General features: G+C 41.8%; 1 protein-coding gene across 1 annotated transcript in view; it reads left to right on the top strand.

The window, feature by feature from the left end:
- Positions 1–18,712, top strand: part of LOC308233246 (parathyroid hormone-like) — a 113,485-nt gene that overhangs the window by 86,841 nt on the left and 7,932 nt on the right. Inside the window, exon 2 of the mRNA XM_080640138.1 lies at positions 16,353–16,436. The gene's annotated coding sequence lies outside the window, so the exon portion shown is untranslated. The remainder of the gene's footprint in view (positions 1–16,352; positions 16,437–18,712) is intronic.

The following is an 18,712-nucleotide window of genomic DNA, read 5'->3' as shown; positions in this document are numbered from 1 at the left end:
TTCTTTCTATGTCCTTCAAAAATGCATAACCATGCCTCAGTCTTTCCATTAAGTATTTCTACTCTAATATTCTTTCTTCCTGTCATACCATCAGCAACTTGTACAGACCTGTCTTTCTCTAAAATGTATTAGAATTCTTCACTTTTAGAAACCTTAATTTTTCAATGATTACCAAAAAGTAAACAGTCAGCATTTCTTAGATTAACATTTATGAACACACTTTAAACACACTCTTACTTTCAAGAAAATATACCTTCAACAAAGTACAAGAGACCTTCTGTAATAAAAACTAAGAGCAGGAAAATTAAAACTTGTCTAGCAGTTAATGTTTCAGGTTTTTTTTGTTTGTTTGTTTGTTTTTTAATATTTACATGATTATCATTTAACCCAGCAATGCTCCAAAGCCTTTTTAACATTTTCTTGAGATGTCAGGTCAACTGTTGGTGACAAAATATAATTTATAATATTTCTTGGCCCAACAGGTCCTCAGGGTCTGACCCAGAGTACTTTCTCATTTGATCTTTTAGTCTTGGTAAATTCAGAAGGCCCTTCTTTGCTTTGCTGAATATTGAAGGCCTTATTTAGGTTCTGAGTCCCACTGGGGCTCCCAGGTTTGGAAATCTTACATCTGCTGGAAGCACACCAGGGCCAGCCAGGTGTGCTCCCTTTTCCAGATAGCCATAGCTGACTTTCAAATCACTCCCCCTTCTTTTAGTCTAGCTAAACAGCTGAGCCACATGGGTCTTCCACCAGAGTTTTAAACTCTTTTTTACTGCTCCAACTCCTTTCACAACCTAGAAAAGCTGGTTTCTGATGGCACAGTGGCCTCATGGTAGTTGGAGCCTTATCAAGATAGCTCTCCTCCTGCCGAAACCGGTTTGGCTCAGTGGATAGAGCGTCGGCCTGCGGACTGAAGGGTTCCGGGTTCGATTCCGGTCAAGGGCACGTACCTTGGTTGCGGGCATATCCCCAGTAGGGGGTATGCAGGAGGCAGCTGGTCGATGTTTCTCTCTCATCGATGTTTCTAGCTCTCTATCCCTCTCCCTTCCTCTCTGTAAAATATCAATAAAAATATATTAAAAAAAAAAAAAAAAAAAGATAGCTCTCCTCCCGAGGGGGAGGCTGGGATTGTAAATCATCATCTTGGCTGTTCCCTCAGATCGTCCCTGGGTGGCATAGGGAGGGGAAGGCAGGACAAGGGTCTCATTCTTGTCTGCCCTTGTTCTCTTTTAGGCTTCTCTGCCTTTACAGGGAGAAGGAGGACTGGCCCCTTCCTCCAATAGAGAGCAAAGTCTCCTCTTGAGTGACTAGACTTTCATTATTAACATAATTATAATTATTACTGAAAAGCTTTATCTAAATTCTTCATTTTAGTTACATCTATTTATTATATCTTAACTACTTTGAGATTTTTAAAGCCAATTATTACCTAAAGCATTTTCTTGACCAATAACCATGATTGCCCTTTCTGTTCAAGAAAAAGACATGCTAATCTGGGTCCTATGCCCCTGAGCAAGAACTGCCCATTATCATGGAAGCATTAATTTTGTTACCCAACCCAGCCTGTATAGCTTACTAGTACTTCCTTATGTAATTTCAAGTATATTGCATTGGTCTAATTTAGTTCAAAATATTTCTTTTATGGGAGAGAGAATAAATCTTTGTGTCACCTCAGGGCCCTTGAGATGTCACAAAGCTATCTCTAAGTTAAATTATTGAAATATCACATTTGGAAAAGCTGTCAAATATAAAGATTATTAAAACTTAAACCGGTTGTAACATTAAAGATTTGGTCTTGACAACAGAATTAATCCTTTTAGTCAGGCCAATAAGATATTATATCTTAAAGTTCCTCTGCTGAATGTTCTGATGTAGTTTAAGAAGCACTCAGCAACCTCATTCTGCTAGGCTTGGAGCCAGAAACCTCTTGCTTCTCTGCTTAAGAGTAAAATGACCTTTTTTCCCTGTTCTTATCTTTCCCCCTCTCCCAGTCCCTTTCTGCATTAACCTTTACTCTGTCCTTAGCAAGGGAGATAAGGGCCTGTTAGTTACAAGCAAGCTATAAACTAGCTAGTTGTTCTTTGTTTAAACTTCCCTGAGATCTTTATGACCCTTTTACAACTCTTGCAAATAGTCTTAGAATCTTAAAATTTTTAACCCAGCACAGAAAATCATAAATCAGGGAAGAGCAAATTAAAGTCCCTCCTTTACAGACATAAAGACAGAAATATCACTAGCTAAGAGTTTCTGGTGAGCTAATACCCTGACAGAAAGAGCAAGATGATCCCCAAGAATAAGGATTCTTTTTTTTTTTTAAATAAATTTTATTGATTTTTTACAGAGAGGAAGGGAGAGGGATAGAGAGTCAGAAACATCGATGAGAGAGAAACATCGATCAGCTGCCTCCTGCCCACCCCCTCCTGGGGATGCGGCTGCAACCAAGGCACATGCCCTTAACCGGAATCGAACCCGGGACCCTTCAGTCCGCAGGCCGATGCTCTATCCACTGAGCCAAACCAGTCAGGGCAAGAATAAGGATTCTTGGCAGCTGCTGGGACATCCTGCAATCTGTCACGTGCTTAGCCTCACCACACACAACTAGGCTTCCCCCAAAGTGGGACTTGCCCCATCTTTAAACAAATTAAACAACAAAAGAGACATAAAACGTCAACAAACACTCTCATGTTTCCCATCCTTGGCCATAAGCTGGGGGCCCTTGATTTCGCAGAGAGACATCTGCATTTCAGGCAGCAGCCTGGGCCCTTTTTAATTTTCTTTAGCATACATCTAACACAGCAGGTTTAAAGGAACAACTTCCCATGCTTGCAGCCAGACCGCACAATCCCCTCCCAGTTAACAGAGACACAGGACGACACAAGGTAGCTTTCACATCACTCAGGCTCCCACACTCACTTTCACACACCAGTCAGTCTGAGTTTTGACCCTCACCCATTGGGAAATCCTGAACTGAAGCAAATAATTTGCCTAAGTAGTGATCAGCTACTTCTTCTGCCCTTAAAGGCAGGCCTGAACTCGGACTGGTCCACCGGGGGGAAACTCTCCAGTCAGATGTCTGGTTTCAGAAAAGAGTTTTCCTGTCCTCCTTGGAGTTTACTAGAGTGCTAGCAGGGGCCCCGGTTGCCCGGGCCCGATGAGGACTGGAACCCAGTAAATCACTGGAGTGTGCTTTCCCGTCATCATGGGCTCAGTTGAGTGGGCCCACCCGCCTGCTCTCGCACAGAGGTGCCTCAAGGGGGAAAGTTCTCGGTCAGGGAACCATTTTTATGTTACAGAATTTACCAGGTGACCAAAAAATACACAGGAGTACTGGAAACACAGGAAAAACCCATTTATTTTCTGATGTTTCGCATGTACTAGTATAGGACTCAGGGGAGACTGTTTCTCTCCAAATCCTGAGCAAACCAATATGGAGGAAGCTCTTCCTTTATACCCTTTGGTTCCTTTGTCCCCCAAATATAGGACTTCCGGACCTTTCGTGGGCTTTGCAAAAAGCCTCATGTGCTGGGATGGGGGCCGTGAGACCACACCTAAAGGCCTGGCCTGGTGCCAGCACTGATAACCCCATCTGGGCATTGTTCATGGTTTATGGTCTCTGTAAAATGTGAGTAGTTAGGTAAACCGGTCTTGCAAGACCAGATTGTGGAGAAAGGTGCAGTGACTTAATTATAGGTTATCAAGAATGTACATTAGGTTACTGCACAGATTCAGATTGCTAGCCACCCCCAAAATGTCTTATTTTCCCCATCAATTCATTGATCATCAAATTTGCTTTAATAGAGTGATGTGTTACAAAAGATAAACTAAATCTTAATTCCAGCAAGCTAAGAATGTAGGACTGCTGCCTGGTAGGATAAATGTAGTGACTTGTAATGGTAGGGAATTCAAATTTCATTTTGTGTATTTTCTGGACAGCTGCTACCAGACTGTAGGTTTTATTAAATGTGTGCTTGATTATATTCAGTGTCATTGAATCTAAGGCCAAGAGGACATACACTGAAACAGAAAAGCCTTTAGATACGTGCTCTCAAGGCAATAGAGACTATCAGTCATCATTGATTTGTATCTCTGTTTTTACCCTTCAGCTGCAAGAACAAAGGAGTTCTTGCCATGAACCCAATTTGGGACTTTGGAAGTAAACCACTATTTTGCATGGCTCTGTACAAAAGGGAAGGTGAGCATAGTTAAGCTAGTTGCGTGGCCTGGTGAAGTAGTTCAGTTTGCTCTCTCAAGGGCCCTGGTTTTCCTTGTGCTGGGAACTCTGAGTTGAGGGGCAATGTTTCTGGCATGAACTGATAATAGATCATGCAGCAAAGGCATGAACAGTGGACAGCCAAGGCCAGGGCCTGGTTGGAGAATGTGGTGGAAATAGAGAGTAAATTGTAATACCTAGAGACAAGAGAAACTAAATCATCAAGGAAAGGCCACTGGAAACTGAGTGAATAACAAATAGGCCATTAATTTCATGCCAAAGGTCAGGAATAAACCAAATATATGTGAATGAATGGCAGGCAGTGCATATACATCGATCAACTTAGGTGTGGGGCTTTTTACTCACCAATGTCACAAGATCATGAAGGGCGAACCCTTCTACCTGTATATCTACAGGTCATCTTTGGAGAGAAAAAAGGAGAGGGGGTGAATTTAGAAAGCTTAAGTTAAATTTAGAAATCCTTTAAATGAGTGGCTTTAACTAACTTATTTTATTTTTTATTGTATAAAAATATACATAACATAAAGTTTACCATTATAATCATTTTTTAAAAATATGCTTTTATTGATTTCAGAGAGGGAGGGAGAGAGATAGAAACATCAATGATGAGAGGGGATCATTGATCAACTGCCTCCTGTACACCTCTCACCCAGGGATCAAGCCTGGAACCCAGGCATGTGTCCTGACTGGGAATTGAACTATGACTTCCTGGTTCATAGGTTGATGCTCAACCACTGAGCCACACCGGGTGGGCTTAATCATCTTTAAGTGTACAGTATAGTGGTGTTAAGTACATTCATATTGTTTTACAATGATTACTGTTAAAAGTAAGGCGAGCCCCCAAAATCAGGGGTCCTGGTAGAACGCAAAGCACACTTGGGAGCCAGACAGCAAGGCAAATGTTTTTACCCCTGCAGGAGGGTACGCATGCACAGGGTCTGGGAGCACACACACACTGAGTAGGCAGTCTGCTGAGGCATGTGATTTGTCCCTCACTCTTTTTTTAAAAAAATAAATCTTTATTGTTCAGATTATTACAGATGTTCCTCTTTCCCCCCCCCCATAGCTTCCCTCCACCTAATTCCTCACCCCACCCCATACCCTTAACCACCGCCACTGTCTTCATCCATAGGTGTAAGATTTTTGTCCAATCTCTTCCCGCACTCCTCACATCCCCTGCCCCCTGAGAATTGTCAGTCCACTCCCTTTCTATGCCCCCGGTTCTATTATATTCAGCAGTTTATTCTGTCCATCAGATTTTTTATTCACTTGATTTTTAGATTCACTTGTTGATAGATATGTATTTGTTGTCATTTTGTTGTTCATAATTTTTATCTTTACCTTTTTCTTCTTCTTCCTCTTCTTTTTTAAATTTTTTTAAAATTTAATAAATCTTTATTGTTCAGATTATTACAATTGTTCCTCTTTTTTCCCCCCATAGCTCCCCTCTACCCGGTTCCCACCTCACCCTCTGCCCTTACCCGCCCCCAACTGTCCTCATCCATAGGTGTACGATTTTTGTCCAGTCTCTTCCCGCACCCCCCATATCCCTTTCCCCTGGAGAATTATCAGTCCACTCCCTTTCTATGCCCCTGATTCTATTATATTCACCAGTTTATTCTGTTCCTCAGATTTTTTATTCACTTGATTTTTAGATTCACTTGTTGATAGATATGTATTTGTTGTTCATAATTTTTATCTTTACCTTTTTCTTCTTCTTCCTCTTCTTAAAGAATACCTTTCAGCATTTCATATAATACTGGTTTGGTGGTGATGAACTCCTTTAGCTTTTTCTTATCTGTGAAGCTCTTTATCTGCCCTTCAATTCTGAATGATAGCTTTGCTGGGTAGAGTAATCTTGGTTGTAGGTTCTTGCTGTTCATCACTTTGAATATTTCTTGCCACTCCCTTCTGGCCTGCATAGTTTCTGCTGAGAAATCAGCTGACAGTCATATGGGTAGTCCCTTGTAGGTAACTAACTTTTTCTCTTGCTGCTTTCAAGATTCTCTCCTTGTCTTTTGCCCTTGGCATTTTAATTATGATGTGTCTTGATGTGGTCCTCTTTGGATTCCTCTTGTTTGGGGTTCTCTGTGCTTCTTGGACTTGTAAGTCTATTTCTTTCATCAGGTAAGGAAAGTTTTCTGTCATTATTTCTTCTAATAGGTTTTCAATATTTTGCTCTCTCTCTTCCTCTGGCACCTCAATAATTCAGATGTTGGTACACTTAAAGTTGTCCCAGAGGCTCCTTACATTATCTTCATATTTTTGGATTCTTTTTTCTTTTTGTTTTTCTGGTTGGGTGTTTTTTGTTTCCTCATATTTCAAATCTTTGGTTTGATTCTTGGGGTCCTTTGGTCTACTGTTGAGTTTCTGTATATTCTTTATTTCAGACAGTGTATGCTTAATTTCTGACTGGTCCTTTTCCATTTTTTTTGGCATTCTCATTAAGATCCTTAAAGGTCTCACTAAGTTCCTCAGATGTTTTTAGAAGATTCTTGAGTAACCTTATAACTGTGGTTTTGAACTCTATGTCCAGTAGTTTGCTTTCCTCCATTTTTTTCATTCGTGACATGTTTCTTTGTCTCCGCATTTTGGTTGCTTCCCTGTGTTGATGGAGTGGTTTTCTGTGGTAGGTGACCTATAGGGCCCAGTGGTTCAGCCTCCCCAATCACCTGAGGTGGACACTCTTGGTGCACCCCTTTGTGGGCTGAGTGCACAGTCTTGGTGTAGTTAAGCCTTGATTGCTGTTGGTACACTGGGAGGAATTGACCTCCAGGCCAATTGGCTGTGAGGACCCGCTGTGTCTATAATGGAAGAACTGCTGTGCTGGAGATACCCTTATGGTGCAGGACTTGTTTCAGTGGGGCTTTGGTGCTCACTGAGTCTGCCTCTTGAATGTGTCACTTATGGATGTGAGGAGTTGAAATCTGGTGTCGTCTCACACTGAGCACTAGGTACACTGGCTTCTGGATCTCCAATGGGGTGCAGGTCAGCTACTGTCTGAGGCCACCCAGCAGGAGCTACAGCAAGATCTGCAGATTTCTCCTCTTTGCTTGGGGTTTGGAAGTTTTGGAGCTGTCTGACCAGAGCTGCAGTTTGTTAGGTTAATCTGCGATAGGGCAGGCCATTTATATGCAAAAGCCGCTGCGCACAATTTGGGTGGGTTTGTAAATTGGGCGGGGTGGGGTCTCAGGGAGTCACTAGGGCGTGGCAAACAGCGATGGCTGCCAGTCAGCCGTCTCTGCATCTCCGCGTTACCAAGTCCCTGCGTCCCACGCCCCAGCGCAGTGAACAATGATTCCTGTGTGCACCTCTGCAAGAAAGCCACCCTCACTTTCCGACCCAATGGCAGACAGTCCAGCTTCTCCCTGTAGGAGTCTGGGTCCCCAGAGTCTCACTGGAAACTGGAGTTCAGAGTAATGGGGAGCTGTGTCTCCCTTCAGGTTGAAAGAAACAGCGCACCCAGTCACCAGCCACCAGCCCGATTCGCGTGCCTCCGTACCTCAGCTTTTCTGCGCTTGTGCACGTCTCAATGTTCTTTTCTCTTTCCTTCTAGTTGTAGAACTTCTAATCAGCCAGCTTTCCCGTGGTTCTGGGTGATAAACGTTTTGTCTTTTAGTTGTAGTTTTGGTGTGGTTGTGAGAGGCAGCAAGTACAGGTGTATACCTTATGCTGCCATCTTGGTTTCTCTCTGTCCCTCACTCTTGATTGGAAGAGTTTAGGATTACAATCTTGTGGGATTGGCTAATTTAAAAAGTGAGGGATTGACCTTTGCTGTTTCAAAATGGTGGCTGTCTAAACTCTCTGACAGAAAAAATTACTTGCTTATTCTCACATTATCACTACCTATCTCCAGAACTTTTCCATCATCCCAGACTACAACTTTGTACCCATTAAACAACAACTCCCTATTGACCCCCTACTTCACAGCCCCTGGCAACCACTATTCTACTTTCTCTCTCTATGAATTTGAGTATTCTAGGTTGCTTATACAACTGAAATCATATAATATTTGTCCTTTTGTGTTTAGCTTATTTCACTTAGCATATATTCAAGGTTCATCCATGTTGTGGCATGAATCAGAACTTCATTCCTTTTTAAAGTTGAATAATATTCCATGTTGTGTATATACTACATTTTGCTTATCCATTCACCTATTGATGGACATTTGGGTTGTTTCCACCTTTTTGCTGTTGTGAATAATGCTATGAACATGGGTGTACAAATATCTGTTTGAGTCCCCTGCTTTATATTCTTTTGGGTATATACCTGGAGTGGAATTACTGAATCATATGGTAATTCTGTGTTCAATTTATTGAGGAACCACCATGTTTATCACATTGGTTGCACTATTTTACATTTTCACCGACAATGCACAGAGTTCCAATTTCTCCACATCCTCACAAACACTTGTTGTTTTCTGTTTGCTTTTCTTTTTGTTTTCATATATTTTTATTGATTTCATAGAGGAAGGGAGAGGGAGAGAGAGATAGAATCATTGGTTGGCTGACTCTTGCATGCCTCCTATTGGGATTGAGCCCACAACCTGGACATATGCCTTTGACCAGAATCGAACCTGGGACCCTTCAGTCCACAGGCCAACATTCTATCCACTGAGCAAAATCATCTAGGGCTGTTTTTGTTTTTAAATAGCTATCCTGATTGGTTTGAGGTGGTATGTCATTGTGATTTTGTTTCACATTTCTCTAATATCTATTGATGTTGTGCATCTTTTCATGTATTTATGGGCCATTTGTTTATCTTCTTTGAAGAAGTGTCTGCTCAAGTTCTTTGCCCATTTTTTTTGTTTTGTTGTTGAGTTGGAGAAGTTCCTTATATATCCTAAATATCAATCTCTTATTTGGTATAAAATTTGCAAATATTTTCTCCCATTCTGTGGGTTGTCTTTTTACTAAGTTTAGGACTTATAGTACTATGTTGAATAGAAGTGGAAAAAGCAGAAATCCTTTTGTTTATGATTATAGAGGAAAGCTTTCAGTCTTATATTATTGAGTATAATGTTAGCGGTGGGTTTTTCATACATGACCTTTATTATGTTGAGGGTGTTTTCTCCTAATTCTAGTTTACTGAGTATTTTTATGGTGAAAGGGTGTTGAATTTTGTCAAGTGCTTTTCTGCACCAATTGAGATAATCATGTGTTTTCCCCATTTATTCTGTTAATGTAATGTAATACATTAATTGGTTTTCATATGTTAAACCAACTTTGCATTCTAGGAATGTATGCCACTTGGTGATGATGTATAATTGAACTTGTTTTTAAACTAAATCAAATTGAGGCTATTTATGCCCTTGCTAACCAGCTCTTGGAGAACCTGAGAAGACCAAAATAATTTTAAAGATTAGAGAAATTATATTTACTCACATATAAATTAAATATAAATAAACATACTTTGACATATTGTTTCAGGGTGTATGTGTGTGTTGGGGGAGGGGGATGTAGGTAGACAATGAAACATCTCTATATATAAAAGCCTAAGCAATCATCTGACCGCCCAACCATCCGACCAGTAGCTATGATGTGCAATGACCACCAGGGGGCAGATGCTCAACGCAGGAGCTGCCGAGCTGCGGTGACTTGGCAGCGGCAGTTCTTGGGTGACGCACCCAGAACCAGAGAGGAGGGAGCCCGATTCTGGGGTGTGTCACCCGAGAACCACCCTCTAGCAATCTGGGACCCCTTGGGGGATGTTGGAGAGCCGGTTTGGGCCTGATCCCTGCAGGCCAGGCCGAGGGACCCCACCTGCCAAAGGACCCTGCTCACTCTGCAGATGCCCTTTGAGCCATGGTGCCACCCCAGGTGCAGCCGGCTGGGGAGGAACTGTGGGAGGTTGGCTCGAGGGCGTGTCCAGCCCCTCTTGCCCAGTCCTGTCCCACTGGCCACCTTCTAATTATTTTCCTACTAATGTGCACGAATCTGTGCACCAGGCCTCTAGTAATTACTACAGTTGGTTTCAGGAGTCACATTCCTATTCAAATTATACCTCCCCTACTATGGCTAGGTAACCTTGGGCAAGTATTACACTTATTTGTTTCAGATTCCTCAGTTGCAAAATAGGGGTTAAAAGAGTCCCACTTTAAGATTGTTGTAAAGATTAAAGAGATAATGTTTTTAAAACACTTAGAATAGTTCCTGGCATATAGTAAGTGAATGATCTATAAGGATAATTATTATATTATTACACTCTAATTAATGAAAAATAAGAATCTTTTACTGAATCCAAGCTTATAATCAGATTGTCAGCTGAGCTACTTGGTGGCAAGGAAAGCATTTACAGTTGAAAAACTATAGGCAGAGACCTTTATACTAGATAAAAGATTGTCAGCTTTATCATTTGTGAGTGTCATCTAATTCACACTTGAAAAGAAACCAAGAATCCTATCCTTCAGTTCTCTCTCAGGTTAAAAGAAGTAATCTTCTAATCTGCAGAGATTGCATGTAAGTGTAGAATCTGACCTTGAAACTTCTCACCACCCATAGGAAGGTTGTGTGTAGGTTAAACAGTCACAACTGCCTTTCCATAATACTCCAGTGTGCCTGGTATTATGGTAAATCACATTTGTCTGTCTCTCTCACTAGAGCATATATTTCTCAAGGTCAGGGTCAATGCCTGACTTCTCTATAATCTCATACCTTCCAACACAGGGCCTCAACCTTAGCAAATGTGTTTTGAGTTGAATTCCCTGCTTTCATTCTATTGACATTTATTCATATGACATTGAGGAAAAAAACATAGATATAAAAGACATAGATTTAAATTCTGGCTGTGTCCACTCAGTAGTTGAATAAACTTGAACCAGTAACTTCATAAGTCCAAGCTTCTGCTTCTCACTTAAAAGATAGAAATAATATTTACCTCAGAGATCAGTGAAAATAAAATAAGACAATGCATAATATAAAGCACTGTGGAAAGTGACAATAGATAAGCAAAGAAATCTTATTTGACTCTGAATTTTGCTGCATCAAGTCACCTCTCTAATTCTCAATTCAATTCTTAAACTTCTTTTTTAAACTGAGAATTGTACTTGCCTACCATATAAAAAAAAAATATCTCCATGAACTATTTTAAGTAATGGACTTCATTTTTCAGAAGAGTTTTAGATTTGTAGAAAATTGAGCAAATAGCACAGAGTTCCCATATACTCACCCTCCGCACAGTTCCCTCTATTATTGACATGTTATATTGGGTGGTACATTTGTTATAGTTAACTAGAGTCCCGGTGCATGAATTTGTGCATGGGTGGGGTCCCTTGGCCTGAATAAAAGAAGGTAAATAAAGTAGCCAAAGAACATATACACATAGCCCATGGACACAGACAACAGAGTGGTGAAGGCCAGGAGAGGGGCCTGGGTGGAGGTGGGCAAAGAGGGGGAAATGGGAGACATCTGTAATAGTGTCAACAATAAAAAAAATAAAGAAAAGAAATGTTGTCTCCACACACAGCCTCTATTTAATAGACAGTAGGCCACACAGCCATGATTGGGACAGAGATGGCCATTTAACCTTCAGTTTTTATTCTATTCAAACGATTAAATTATTTTTGTGATTTTTTTCTTGGCATTCATAATTATTCAATTCTCTCAAGAAATTCGTGCAAGAGTAGGCCTTCCTTCCCCCGGCTGCTGGCACCGGCTTCTCTCTGGCACCCGGGACCCGGGCTTCCCTCGCAGCCCCGGCTTCATCCAGAAGGTCATCCAGAAGGATGTCCAGTCTAATTAGTATATTACGCTTTTATTATTATAGATGTTCAATGCAGAAAACAATGAAGTAATTTATTTTTTTAATTTCTTTATTAAGGTATTACATATGTGTCCTTATTCCCCCATTACCCCCCACCTCCTATTCATGCCCCCACCCCCCTGTTGTCTGTGTCTATTGATTAGGCTTACATGCATGCATATAAGTCCTTTGGTTGATCTCTCCCCTTTACCCCCACCCTCCCCTACCTTCCCTCTGAGGTTTGATGTTCTGATTGATGTTTCTCTGTCTCTGGATCTATTTTTGTTCATCAGTTCATGTTGTTAAACAAAGAAGTAATTTAGATGTAGAAGCTCTGTTACAATGTAATAAAACATGAACTATAACTGCAGGAAATCTTCTAAGCAAATGCTACAAAATAGGAATTGTTAAGAAAAGCCAAATCAGCCCTAGCTCATTTGGCTCAGTGGATAGAGCATCGGCCAGTGGACTGAAGGGTCCCAGGTTTTGATTCCAGTCAAGGGCACATGCCCAGATTGCAGGCTCAATTCTCAGTAGATGGTGTGCAGGAGGCAGCCAATCAATGATTTTCTCTCATCATTGATGTTTCTATCTCTCTCTCTCCCTCTCCCTTCCTCTCTGAAATCAATAAAAATATATTTAAGGAGAAACCAAGATGGCGGCATAGGTAAGCACCTAAACTGCTGCCTCGCACAACAATTTCAAAACTACAACTAAAAGACAGAATGGACACCATCCAGAACCACAGGAAAGCTGGCTGAGTGAAAATTCTACAACTAGAAGGAAAGAGAAAAGCTCACAGAGAATTGGAGGTACGGCAAAGGGTCTTTGTGCGCGCAGAGAGGAAGGGCAGCTGAGAGCCTGGCTGACTTTCTCTGGCAGAAAGGGAAAGGAAGCCCCCGACTGCACTGAACCCCAGTTCTGACTGCACTGAACCCCAGTCCCAGGCGAAACCCCGTGGACCCAGGCTCATACAGGGGGAGTCTGATCTGTCAGGTAGAGAGAAAGGCACCCGGAGACTCGGAGACCCGGGGAGACCCGGGGAAGCCCCGGCAGGCAGGGGTCTGGAGACGCGCGCGCCAGTGTGCACAAAGGCTGCGGAGGTTGCCACAGGCTTTCCCTAGCAAAAGGGAGTCAGAAGCTCCTGACTGCACTGAACCCCAGTTCCAGGTGAGCCCCTGGGGACCCACGCTCTTACGGGGGGAATCTGGACTCTTAGGCGGAGACTCGGGAGCCGGGGAAGGCAAAGGTCTGGAGGCGCGCGCATGCCAGTGCGCACAAAGGCTGCGGAGGTTGCCACAGGCTTTCCCTAGTGGAAGGGAGTCAGAAGCTCCTGACTGCACTGAGCCCCAGTTCTGACTGCACTGAACCCCAGTTCCAGGCGAGCCCCTGGGGACCCACGCTCTAGAGGGGGGAATCTGGACTCTCGGGTGGAGACTCGGGAGCCGGGGAAGGCAGAGGTCTAGAGGCGTAAGCGCGCGCACGCAAGGGCAAGGCTGACTGGAAGCCAAGACTTTCTGCTCCGCCCTGAGATTCCACCCCATCCAAGCTGAGCACAGAGGCTATTGCAATTTGGCAAGTCTAATCCTATAAGGCTGTCACCAGCACCGAACTTCTCCCAGCGTAGACACAGCTGATCCTCACAGCCAACTGGCCTGGAGGTCAATTCCTCCCAGTGATACCAACAACAATCAAGACTTAATTACAACAAGGCTGTACACACAGTCCACAAAGGGGTGCATCAAGAGTGTCCACCTCAGGTTAACTGGGGAGGCCGACCCAATGGGCCATATAGGAAACCTAGCACACAAATCTACCCTACCAACTCAGGGAATCAGTGAAAATGTGGCGTCAAAGAAACAGATCACAAACGAAAGAAATGGAGGAAAACAAACGACTGGATATAGAATTCAAAACCATGGTTAGAAGGCTTTTCAAGAATATCCTAGAAAAGGCCGATAAATATAACGAGACCCTCGAAGATATGAAAAAGGACCAACTAGAAATTAAACATACACTGACTGAAATAAAAAATATTATACAGAGACGCAACAACCGACTAGAGAAACACAAGAATCAAGTCAAAGAATTGAAATACAAAGAAGCAAAAAACACTCAACTGAAAAAGCAAAAAGAAAAAAAAATCCAAAAAGTTGAAGATAGTGTAAGAAGCCTCTGGGACAACTTCAAGCGTACCAACATCAGAATTATGGGGGTGCCAGAAGAAGAGAGAGAGCAAGATACTGAAAACCTATTTGAAGAAATAATGACTGAAAACTTCCCCCACCTGGTGAAAGAAATAGACTTACAAGTCCAGGAAGCGCACAGAACCCCAAACAAAAGGAATCCAAAGAGAACCACACCAAGACACATCATAATTAAAATGCCAAGAGCAAAAGACAAAGAGAGAATATTAAAAGCAGCAAGAGAAAAACAGTTAATTACCTACAAGGGAGCACCCACACGATTGTCAGCTGATTTCTCAACAGAAACTATGCAGGCCAGACAGGAGTGGCAAGAAATTTTCAAAGTGATGAATAGCAAGAACCTACAACCAAGATTACTCTACCGAGCAAAGCTATCATTCAGAATGGAAGGTCAGATAAAGAGCTTCACAGATAAGAAAAAGCTAAAGGAGTTCATCACCACCAAACCAGGATTACATGAAATGCTGAAGGGTATTCTTTAAGAAGAGGAGGAAGAAGAAAAAAATAAAGATAAAAATTATGAACAACAAATACATTTCTATCAACAAGTGAACTTAAAAATCAGGTGAATTAAAAACCTGAGGAACAGAATAAACTGGTGAATATAATAGAATCAGGGGCATAGAAAGGGAGTGGACTGATAATTCTCAGGGGGAAAGGTAGGGGGGGTTTAGGAAGAGACTGGACAAAAATCATACACCTATGGATGAGGATAGTGGGTGGAGGTAAGGGCAGAAGGTGGAGCGGGAACCGGGTGGAGGGGAGCTATGGGGGGAAAAAGGAGAAACAATTGTAATAATCTGAATAAAGATTTATTAAAAAAAATATATATATATATTTAAAAAAAAGAAAAGCCAAATCATCAGGGAAACATAACTTTAAAAAGAGATATGCAATTTAGATACTTATCAATGATTTCAGATAAATACAAATAATTTTTAGTATAAATATGTCCTATGCAATATTTTTTTTTATCTCAGTGTATATATGCATAGGTAATTAGAAATCATTCTAATTTAATTAAGTATCATGTGGAGTTTCCTTAATTCTTTTTTTTCTAACTGTAAAAAGAACATTTAACATGAGCTCTACCCTCTCAATAAAACTTTAAGTATACAATATAGTATTGTTGATTGGTTTCCAGTGTGTTGTTTTTTTCTGGTGGGGGGCGTGTCGCAGGGGAGGAGAAGGCAGCCCACAAGGTCAGATCCAGTGTCTCCCCTGGGCCCTGTGCCCACCTGGTGATGGCCAGTGTTTTTATTTGTTGAATCTGGCAACCTTAGTAATGCTGGGATCCAAATTAAGGTCTTCTGTATTTAAGTCTAGTGATCTTTCCACTATGACTTTCCTTCTAGTTGAGTTCTTAAAATAACCAACCACATGAACATGTTTGGAATTAAGTCTCACAGTAACTTTTTCACATTTCGTTGGTACCTTAGACAGCTGGAGAATGTTCCTGGAGGGGAAATAGAATCTCATCTTCCTGCCTCTCTTTGTACCTATTAGAGCATTCTTCTGGACAGTTTGTTGAGTTAAGCCATATGGGAAATTTTCTTCATTGTTGAAAGATGAAGTCAATAGCATTCTAGGTTGAGCCTTTAGAGCAGCTCTATGTTTGAAATGCCATGCATTCAGCTTAAAAGGGGGACAAAAAAGCTACAAATTGGAATTACATCACCCTTATAGGACTCATGAAAACAATATTACTACTGTACTGTTAATTGTGATTTTTAAAAAAAAAACAAACTTATTTTTATTGACTTCAGAGTGGAATGGAGAAGGAGAGAGATAAAAACATCAATGATGAGAGAGAATCATTGATCAGTTGCCTCTTGCACGCCACCCTTCCCCCCTCCCCCCCCCCCCCCCCCACACACACACACTGGGGATCGAGCCCACAACCTGGGCATGTGTCCTGACCAGGAATGGAACCGTGACCTCCTGGTCCATAGGTCAACACTCAACCTCTGAGCCATTGTGATTTTAATTGGTACCATGTATGCAGCTGACAAGGTACCTGAATAAAAATTATTCTGTAGGATCCTCATAATTACTCTATGGGATAGTTTATATCTATTTTTCGATGGAAGGTTTGGTAATTAAATGACTTATTCTGGGTTGTGGAACTAATAAGTGCCAGAGCTTTGACCTTCATCTTCATCTTTCATACTCAGGTCCCGAGTGTTTCCACTGCACAGAACTGCTAGGTGGGTATGAGAAGAATGGAGCTTCTAGGACTGCCTGTCAGTTTAACTTGTGTAGGTATCTATTCTCCAATCACACTTAGCACATTGTGTTACCAACAATACAAAGATATGTTTCATTTTCATTTAAATTTACAATTCCTTGCATCATAACTGCATACTGTCTCAGAATTCTTTGCACCTTAGGGGACTGGGCTGGCAGATCTTGTTGGCAGAGAGCAGAGTGGGCCCAGGAGCTCAGCACTCTCCCTGTCTATTACTGGAGACTTCTACAATAAGGTGGATCCATCTGAGGAAATGGGCAATGGACACTTTCCTTTCAGATTTAGATTTAACATGCATTTTTCTGAATGCAAAACATTTTCACATTTAATAGCTCATATTTGAAAGCTCATAACTCAAAGGAGGGAAGGCAGTTTTCTACTTTAATATGTGGAATTTGAGATCTAAAGGTTAGATGCTCTAACTTAAAAAAAGAAATCACATGAAAACAAAATTCAAGGAGAAGTCTGTGAGCAGGGAAAAGACTACTGTCTCCTGGGTGTCTGACTTTTAGGTGCTCAACAGATCTTTACTGTGTTGGATCAAAACCATAATTTAGATCGCAGTGTCTGCATTCCTAAACCAGGAGTCTGAGAACCCAGATCATTTGACTTAGAGCTTCACTAATAAGAAACCAGTGCTCCCTGTCTGGCTTTCTTCTCACACTATTTCAAAAACATATAGGAGCCCTAGCTGTAAGTCAACTTCCCCCATCCTCTGGGAAGCAGAGAGGGTTTGGAGATTGAATTAATAATCAATTATGCCTTCATGAGGAAGCATTCATAAAAATCCCCAATTGTAGTCCTCTTTGAATAACTCAGCTTTTCTTAGCTGAGGCAATAGAGTGTCGGCCTGAGGACTGAAGGGTCCAGGTTCGATTCTGGTCAAGGGCACATGCCCGGGTTTCAGGCTCAGTCCCTGGTAGGGGGCGTGCAGGAGGCAGCTGATCAATGATTCTCTCTCATCATTGATGTTTCTCTCTCTCCCTCTCCCTTCCTTTCTGAAATCAATCTCTATATATAAAAGACCAGCAACCGGAATGGTGGAATGACCAGAACGACCAGAATTACCGGTGGCTATGACGCGCATTGCAGCAGCTAACCAGCCTGATCCAGGCCCCGATTGCCTGCCCCTCCCCCCCCCCATCCCGGTAGGGGGCAGGGCTGGCCGACCAACAGCCCTCAGCCCCTCCCCATCCATTGGCCCAGCCCAATGGGCCCCCATTGGGGCAGGCTGGCCAGATCCCACCCATGCACAAATTTGTGCTCTGGGCCTCTAGTAAAAATATATTTTTTTAAAAAAAACATATAGGAAAGAGTCAGAGTACACAGGCTATTAGCTCTAGTTGAACATTAGGAAGAGATGTGAAAGATATTGTATTTTTTTCTAGTATCATAGGGAGAGTAGTGCAGAACTAAGAATGTATGTAATCCAAAGGAAGATCCACATTCACGGAGGAAAATATATTATCTGAACTCTGAATCAGAGCACTTGCTCTGAAAAATAGGAGTACTTTCATGGGACAATAAAAATATATTGTGTAGAATTAGGAGTGATGACATCAGTGGTCCGGTCAGCTCACTGAAAAGAGTCTCCAAAATTTGAGACTTTACTTCTCGATTAAATTTCTGTGTCTGTCCATGTTCCTTATGATTAAAAGGAAAAAAAAAAAAAGCTCTCAATTAAGCCTTCTTTCCCCCTCCTATTTCTTTAAGAAACAGAGGATAAAAGTAGATTAAAGCTCAGGGAGCTTTTGAATGAGGAACACCCAAGGACATGTTCCATTCTTAACCTATGTCACAGAGAATGTCACAGAGACATCTGAACAACTAGAAATCTTTTTAACCACGTAAAGGCCCAAAGGTTTCCCTAAATGACATCCTGGTTTACACTGTGACAAGACAGAGACATTCCTTGCTGTATTTAGAAAGATTGCCTCATCCCAGGCATCCAGTATCTCACTATTTACCCTTACTCCCCTACCTATAGAAACGCCTCTTTCTGACTGTGAAGATGAAGCATGTCATCCTAACACTCCCCCATTCCATATGAACATGCAGAAGGCTGCAAACACATGCAGGGATGGACATTCACTGATAGACAAAAAACAACTAGTAGTATTTTGTCTGTGAGAGTAGCTGTATACTAGTATTTTATCATCAAGGCAACTCAAGTATAATGGATCCCAGGGTTTATAACAGCCCATGAATGTCAAGAGATCAATGGCCTATTAAATACTGCCGAAGGGTCCCAGATTCGATTCCAGTCCAAGGCACATAGCCCGATTG

The sequence above is a fragment of the Plecotus auritus genome, assembly GCF_963455305.1.
Source record: "Plecotus auritus genome assembly, chromosome: 9".
In the NCBI taxonomy this organism is placed as follows: domain Eukaryota; kingdom Metazoa; phylum Chordata; class Mammalia; order Chiroptera; family Vespertilionidae; genus Plecotus; species Plecotus auritus.
Note: the sequence above shows the minus strand (reverse complement) of the source record. Positions and strands in the feature narration are given on the sequence as shown.